Below are 8,504 nucleotides of genomic sequence, written 5' to 3'. Positions count from 1 at the left end.
AAGCATATCAGAAGGACACTTTCTGATCAATTGTTTGTATCTTTCCCAAGCTTCATAGAGGGATTCTCCTTCCTTCTGTCTGAAGGTTTGGACATCCACTCTAAGCTTACTCAATTTTTGAGGTGGAAAGAACTTTGCCAAGAAGGCATTGACTAGCTTTTCTCAAGAGTTCAGGCTTTCTTTAGGTTGTGAGTCCAACCATGTCCTAGCTCTGTCTCTTACAGCAAAAGGGAATAGCATTAGTCTGTAGACCTCAGGGTCAACCCCATTAGTCTTGACAGTGTCACAGATTTGCAAGAATTCAGCTAAGAACTGATGAGGATCTTCCAATGGAAGTCCATGGAACTTGCAATTCTGTTGCATTAGAGAAACTAATTGAGGCTTAAGCTCAAAGTTGTTTGCTCCAATGTCAGGGATAGAGATGCTTCTCCCATAGAAGTCGGGAGTAGGTGCAGTAAAGTCACCAAGCACCTTCCTTGCATTGTTGGCATTGTTGTTGTTTTCGGCTGCCATGGGTTCTTCTTCTTTGAAGATTTCTGTTAGGTCCTCTACAGAGAATTGTGCTTTAGCTTCTCATAGCTTTCGCTTCAAGGTCCTTTCAGGTTCAGGGTCAGCCTCAACAAGAATGCTTTTGTCTTTGCTCTTGCTCATATGAAAGAGAAAAGAACAAGAAATGTGGAATCCTCTATGTCACAGTATAGAGATTCCTTGAGGTGTCAGAGAAAAAGAAAAATAGAAGGAAGGGGTAGAAGAATTCGAACTTAGTGAGATAGAGTTCGAATTGTGCATTGAGGAGGAGTGGTACTCCATAAATAGAAGGATGCGAGAAGAGGGGAAGAAATTTCGAAAATTAAATTAAAAAGATTTTAAAAACATTTTGAAAAATTTTAATTGATTTTCGAAAACCAAGAGTGGGAAAGAAATCAAGTAATTTTTGAAAAAGATTTTGAAATTAGAATTTAAAAAGATATGATTGAAAACTATTTTGAAAAAGATTTGATTTTAAAAATTGATGACTTGGCTAACAAGAAAAGATATGATTCAAGCATTAAACCTTTCTCAACAGAAAAGGCAACATACTTGAAATGTTGAATCAAATCATTAATTGTTAGCAAGTATCTTTGAAAAGGGAAAGAAATTGATTTTGAAAAAGATTTGATTGAAAAAAAAAAAAGATTTGATTTTGAAAAATTTTGAAAACTTGGAAAAAAATTGATTTGAAAACAAAATCTTCCCTCTTGTGCCATCCTGGCGTTAAACGCCCGGAATGGTGCACATTCTGGCGTTTAATGCCCAATGCTCTACCTTTTTGGGCGTTAAACGCCCAACCAGGCACCATGGCTGGCGTTTAAACGCCAGTCTGTCCTTCTTCACTGGGCGTTTTGAATGCCCAGTTTTTTCTGTATAATTCCTCTGCTGTATGTTCTGAATCTTCAATTCTCTGTATTATTGACTTGAAAAGACACAAATTAAAAATATTTTTGGAATTTTAATAATGAGGAATAATCAAAATGCAACTAAAATCAAATAACAATGCATGCAAGACACCAAACTTAGCAGTTTGTATACTATGGACACTAACAACATGAGAATGCACATGAGAAACAACAAAACACTCAAGTCAAGAGAATTCAAAGATCAGAGCAAGGAAGTCATCAAGAACATCTTGAAGATTAATGAAGACACATGCATGAATTCGAAAAATGCAAGAAGAACAGAAACATGCAATTGACACCAAACTTAAAATGAGACACTAGACTCAACAAGAAACATACAATATTTTTTTGGTTTTTTTATGATTTTGTAAAATTTTTTTGGATTTTTTGAAAATTAAGTGGAAAAGAAAATAAAGGTATCAAAATTCTTAATGAGAATTCCAGGAATCATGCAATGTTAGTCTAAAGCTTTAGTCTAAAGGAATTAGACATGGCTAGCCAAGTTTCAGCAGGACATTGCATTCAAGAGCTAAATTGATGAGAATTGATGCTTCGATTTTAGGAAATTGCACGATCGGCAAAAATTCCTTCCGGCAAGTGCACCGGTTATCGTCAAGTAAAAACTCACAATAGAGTGAGGTCGAATCCCACAAGGATTGGTTGAGTGAGCAATTCGGATTAGAAGTGTGTTCTAGTTGAGCGGAATCAAGATTTAGATGAGAATTGCGGAATGTAAAATTGGCGGGAAAAGTAAATGGCAAGAAATTGAAATTGCGGAATCTTAAATTGCATGAATTAAAGAGCGAGAAGCTAAATTGCTGAAATTAAAAAGGGATCGGGGTGATTTCATGAATTTAATTGCAGAATGTAAAGAGAAAGTGGTAGATCAGAAATGGGGAATTCATTGGGTTTCAGGAGATATTGAGATCTCCGAATCAAAACATTTTTATCCCTTCCTCAACCAATGCGTTCATTGAATTTTGCTTGGCAATCTTATATGATTGGATCCCAATCCCTTGGCTCACCAATTCTCTCTAAAAACAAACAAATTCCCAATCCCTTGGTTTAAATGTTCATAAGAAGAGATGACGCTCGATCACTGATTATACCACACAGTTTCATGAACCACAATTTGGTAGGATTACATGTCACAATATCCATCCAAACCCCAATCCAATTCACTGTGAGAAAGCTTCTCTAGCATGAATCCTCCATTCCTTTCCCAAGGTTCCGAAGGATTCCAATTATGGATAGTTTCTTTCCCAAGACAACTAACCAATGGAATTAGATCGAGAAGCTTTCTAACAAAAATTCAAGAGAAAAGATTGAAGAAGAAGATAAAAACTATTATTAATTCATTGAATTACAATAGAGCTCCCTAACCCAATGAAAGGGGGTTTAGTGAGTCATAGCTCTGAATTCAATTACAAAAAGTATGAAAACTAGAAAAATGATCCAAAAGTCCTCTCTAACTTAAATTCTATCCTATTTATACACTTTCTAAATTGAGCTTCTGTTGTGTTTCTTGGGCTTTGAGGCCTTTCCCTGATTTCCTTTTGCTTTGGGTTTATGATCCATAATCCTGATGAGGCTGCTGATCCAATTCTGTAACATTCATTGAGCCAACTTAGTGATGATCAAGTAATGACACATGACTCAATCAAATTGAAATTCCAGACTCATCAATTCTTCAGGCCCAATCCCATAAACCATGATATTCAATTGGGTTTCATACCAGAGTACGTTTAAGTTAATGTTTGTGCTCAAATGCTAACTTAAACTGCAATATCTTTGGCCCAGAAACCTTTTCAATTAGTGGTGTTTAAGTTGCAGTTTAAGCTTAAACTGCAACTTAAACGTTGGACACTCTTGGAGGTGGTATAACTCAAGCACGTTTAAGCTTCAGTTTAAGGTTAAACTGAAGCTTAAACGTGGAAATGGAAGAAGGCAACCCTGGAGTATGGAATTGTCGAACACGTTTAAGCTTCAGTTTAAGGTTAAACTGAAGCTTAAACGTGGAAATGAAGAAAGCAACCCTGGAGTGTGGATTTTGGTCGAACACGTTTAAGCTTCAGTTTAAGGTTAAACTGAAGCTTAAACGTGGAAATGAAGAAAGCAACCCTGGAGGAGAATGGTCGAACACGTTTAAGCTCCAGTTTAAGGTTAAACTGGAGCTTAAACGTGGAAATGGAGAAAGCAACCCTGGAGGATTTCTCATTTCTGGCGTTTAACTTCCTGTTTAAGGTTAAACTGGAGGTTAAACGCCACTTTCAGCTTTTCCTCAGCTTTCATGATTTTGGCGTTTAAGCTCCAGTTTAAGCTTAAACTGGAGCTTAAACTGGAGCTTAAACTGGAGCTTAAACTCCACATGTGATATTCAAGCTTCCTTTATTGATTTTGTTGCTTCCTTGCCTAACCTCTTCTTCCCTGAAATCATCCAAACAACTGCATCAAAGTCTTGCAAAATTTCATGAGAAATCTTCCATTCATAGCATTCAAGTAATATAACTAAAAATTCATGGAATTTGCATCAAAATCATACTGTTTGGATGGTTCATTGCTTTGTTGTTCATTTAACCATTCTTGGTTACTTTAAGCTCAAGAAAATGCATAAAACAACTAAAACTAACAGAAAAATGCTAGTGAAACTAGCCTAAGATGCCTTGGCATCACAACACCAAACTTAATACTTGCTTGTCCCTAAGCAAGTCCTGAGTTATTTGAGAAGAAAGTATGAAACAGAAAGCAATTACATTGGTTATATTAGCAAGCATTTGAAGTTAATCAGAAGGGTTTTATGCAGAAAGTTACAGCATCACTTTTTCATTCTTATCAGGTAAGATTATCACTTTTTCATTGCATCCATCAAACACTGCTATGGCCTCTTGTTATTCTTATGTCCTTGGCACTTTTCCCTTCTTTGTTTTTCTTTTTCTTAGAGCTCCTTTGCTCCTTGTTTGCTCAATGTCATGTGTTGCACAAGCCTTTGGCATTTTCTTTTTCTTATCAGTGCACTACACATATCCACTACAGGCATTTTAGTTCACATTTCTTCTTGAGACATTGGTGCCCAGCACCTCTTTGTGTGACTAAATGTTTTGTATTTAGGTTGCTCTTGATAATAGACTTTTGGTTGATAATCCCGGGTTAGTTAACCCAAGTTACCAAGTGTTGAAACACTCCTCAGAACCTATTCATCCAAGCATATCCTTAATACATAAACACCACAGGCATTTGTCTCAGAAGTTCAAACCATTGGTGCCTAGCTTATTTTCTCAATTTTTTTGCTTTTTGGTTGCCCTTTTTCAGTGGCTTTTTCTTCTTCTTTTTCTTTCTTTTTCATGGCCAAAGACATTTATTCATCAAGATCCATAGACAGTATTCAAACTTCTACACAAAAATGATAATTCTACACTCAATTTCCAGTGATCTGACTAAACAATCAAGCATGCATACCACCACTTAATTCTACTTGATTTGTCACTAATTGAGCCAAGTTACTTTTGTCCAAACTTTTCTTTTATTTTTGAAAACAGAACAAGCATGGCAAGCATTTGTTTAAGAAGGTGAAGTTATATCCAAACATCTAGGCATTCACTTTATTCAAAGCAGTAAACAGACAAACATACTAGAAATCTCACATAAAACTTAAATGACTTAAAATGAAAGAAAGCTCATAAAGACAATTCACAAACTATTATTTGATTATTAAGGAACAAGACCACCTCTCATTTGTTGCTTGGTTCTTCTTGATTCTTGGGGTCCTGCTTCTTCTTGCTTCTTGCCTCTTTTTGACCACTTGTACTTCCTTTTGTACCTGCACAAACAAACAACTTTGCTATCATTTTTTTCGGTCCATGTGAATAATGAATAGTACTTGCACATGTTTTTCCTTCTTATTGAATTGTAAATCAATGATTGACTTCATGAGCTTATAGCCGTGACCCTTGTATGTATGCACACTTATTACTGGACACCAAACTTAATGTTTGGTAATGTCTCCTGATGACATGAAATCCATGTTGGTTGTCCTTAATGAATGTGCATAATTCTAATAAATCATAGTCACTTTGGCTCTTTGATCCTAAACAATTTTACTACCTAAAGTAATTGAAATCAAAGTATTAAAACATGCAAATGGTATACTTGTCATGAATTTCTAAATCCAGAGGAACTTCTTGCTTTTTATTAACTGTGTTCAAAGAGGAACACCAAACTTAATGTTTGGTTGTGCACCTTGAATGAAAGATTGAATACAATTTGAATAAGATTTGGGGTGCCTTCAGGCACACCAAACTTAGAGACCAATTGTATTTTACATGCAATGTTTAGTGCACCTTATCAACAGTTGTCCTGAGGATTCAAGTTCATGCATAAGAAACCATGCTTTATTAGATGCAAAGCAAAACAATAAAGAGTAAGGATACTAAAACATGGGTTGCCTCCCATGAAGCGCTTCTTTAACGTCACTAGCTTGACGGTTGTCCCTTGTTAGGGTGGATTGTAGTGCTTGATGTCCTCTCCTCTCACTATGAAAACGTCCCCATTTGATTCCTTCATGATTTCCAAATGTTCCATAGAAAGAACCTTCCTGATTGTGAACACTTGAGGGAGCTGGGAAGGAATGGTTTTGAGGCTAGGTGGGATTGGCAGATAATGACTTGATATCACTTTATCTCCCGGAGAGAAACCTTCAGTGGGAATTTTCTTGTTTCTCCACCCTCTTGGCAATTTCTTTACAATTCTTCCCTCTCTCTTGAGGATTTCTTCATTGACCCTTATGCCAGGAGGATCCTTCTGAGCTGTTTCTATTGATTCTTGTGGCTTTAACTCTTGCAATTCTTGTTTGCCTTCCAAGGACTGTTTCAGAGTTTCAGCTGCTGGGTTGCTTTCCTCCAAACACAGATGGCTACTATCATCCTTAGGCTTTTCAGGTTCTGGTTCAGGCTCAGATGCAGGTTTGAAAACATGGAAAATGAGCTGTTCATCATGTATTCTCAAAATTAGCTCTCCTTGTTCTACATCTATGAGCGCTCTAGCAGTGGCTAGAAATGGCCTTCCCATAATGATAGGGTGTAGGTAGCTTTCCTCCATGTCCAAAATGACAAAGTCTGTGGGGAAGAAATAATTTCCCACTTTCACCAGCACATTCTCAACTACCCCTTCAGCTTGCTTCTGAGTTTTGTCAGCCAGTTGTATGATTACATCAGTGGATCTCACCTCATTCAGTTGTAGCCTCTTCATAAGAGTCAGAGGCATCACATTTATGCTAGCTCCTAGATCACAGAATCCTCTGTCAATTTTTGTTTCCCCTATGATGCAGGGGATATGAAAACTTCCTGGGTCTGTTTTCTTAGAGACTATGTCCTTCTTGATGAGGGCACTGCATTCTCTGTTCATTATTACAGTTTGTCCTCCCTTCAAAACTCTTTTCTTGCTCAGCAATTCCTTCAAATACTTGATATGTGTAGGCATCTGCTGGAGAATCTCAAGAAAGGGAATATTGATATGGAGAGACTTAAATGTCTCTAAAAACCTTGAATATTTTTTCCCTTTTTCACCTCCTCCTAACCTCTGAGGAAATGGTGCTTTTGGTTGGTATGTTTCCAGCATGCCTTTATTTTGCAGTTCCTTGGCTTGCTCAGTTTCACTTTCCTGCTTAGCTTCTTCCACACCTTCCTTCAAGATTTCTGGCTCCTGTTCTGAGGGTCTGATTCCTTCTTCTTCTGAGACTTCCTTCAATATGGTGATGGCCTTGCATTCTTCCCATCTCACTCCCTTTTGTTCCCCTTTAGGATTCTTTTCTGTGTCACTAGGGAACACTGCAGTTGACTTGGGGGCTTGTTGAGATAGCTCTCCTACTCGAGACTCCATCCTCTTGAGTTTTTCACCATGGTTCCTTAAGGTAGATCTCACATCATCCCTAAAGCTTTTCAAATCACTTATGTCCTGACCCATGTTTGCAAGCATTCCTTCTATCCTGTTTAATTGATCTTGAAATTGTTGGTTCGGATTAGGTTGGGCAGGTTGATTATTTTGGCCATGATATGGTGGTTGGGAGTAAGTGTTTTGTGTGGCTTGGTATGATCTTTGGTTGGAGTTTTGGTATGTGGAATTGTTATGTTGGTTGGGGTTGTAAGGTTTGTGGTTTTGTGGTTGGGTTTGCTAGTTTCCCCACCCAAAGTTTGGGTGGTTTTTCCAGCCTGGGTTGTAAGTGTTGGAATGTGGATCATATGGTTGCCTTTGTTGATTTCCCACATAGTTGGCCTCTTCCCAATCACCTCCTTCAGTGCTTACCTCCTCTTGATCTTGTGTGTGTATTGCAGCCACTTGATTTGTTTCTAATTTCCTGGTGAGCTCTGCTAGTTGCTTGGCAAACACCTTGTTTTGGGCTAGAATTGTATCAACATGGTTCAGCTCCATGACTCCCTTAGTGTTGTGTCTCTCTGAAGCATAGTAGTACTCATTCTCAGCCACTGTCTCAATCACTTCAATGGCTTCTTCCACAGTCTTTTTCCTGTTCAATGAACCTCCTGATGAATGGTCTACAGCCTTCCTTGATTCATAAGAAAGTCCATCATAGAAAATATGCAATTGCACCCAGTCATGGAACATGTCTGGTGGGCATTTCCTTGTCAAATCCTTGAACCTCTCCCATGCCTCGTAGAGAGTTTCACCATCTTGTTGTCTAAAATTCTGAACCTCAGATCGAAGCCTATTGACCTTTTGTGGGGGGGGGGGGGGGGGTAGAAACGTGCCAGAAACTTGCTTTCCACCTCATCCCAGGTTGTTAGGCTCCCCCTTGGGAATGATTCCAGCCACTTAGCTGCCTTGTCCCTAAGTGAAAATGGGAACAAGAGCAGTTTATAGGCATCTTCCTGGACTCCATTGGACTTCACAGTGTCACAAATTCTCAGGAATTTTGTGAGATGTTGGTTTGGATCTTCATTAGCACTCCCACCAAATGAACAATGATTCTCCACCAGTGATATTAGCTGTGGTTTGAGTTCAAAATTGTTGGCCTGAATGGGTGGTTTCTGAATGCTGCTACCACAATTCCCAGAGGTT

General features: G+C 38.2%; 2 non-coding genes across 2 annotated transcripts; both read left to right on the top strand.

The window, feature by feature from the left end:
* LOC130958711 (small nucleolar RNA R71) lies at positions 1-108 on the top strand. The gene has a single exon (XR_009077819.1). It is a non-coding gene; the product is annotated as a small nucleolar RNA R71 (small nucleolar RNA).
* A 7,941-nt stretch (positions 109-8,049) lies between these two features.
* LOC130958264 (small nucleolar RNA R71) lies at positions 8,050-8,153 on the top strand. Its single transcript, XR_009077396.1, has one exon. It is a non-coding gene; the product is annotated as a small nucleolar RNA R71 (small nucleolar RNA).
* Positions 8,154-8,504: the final 351 nt, after the last annotated feature.

The sequence above is a fragment of the Arachis stenosperma genome, chromosome 10 (genome assembly GCF_014773155.1).
Source record: "Arachis stenosperma cultivar V10309 chromosome 10, arast.V10309.gnm1.PFL2, whole genome shotgun sequence".
Taxonomy (NCBI): domain Eukaryota; kingdom Viridiplantae; phylum Streptophyta; class Magnoliopsida; order Fabales; family Fabaceae; genus Arachis; species Arachis stenosperma.
The sequence above is the reverse complement of the archived record's forward strand: the minus strand, read 5'-3'. Positions and strand labels throughout refer to the sequence as shown.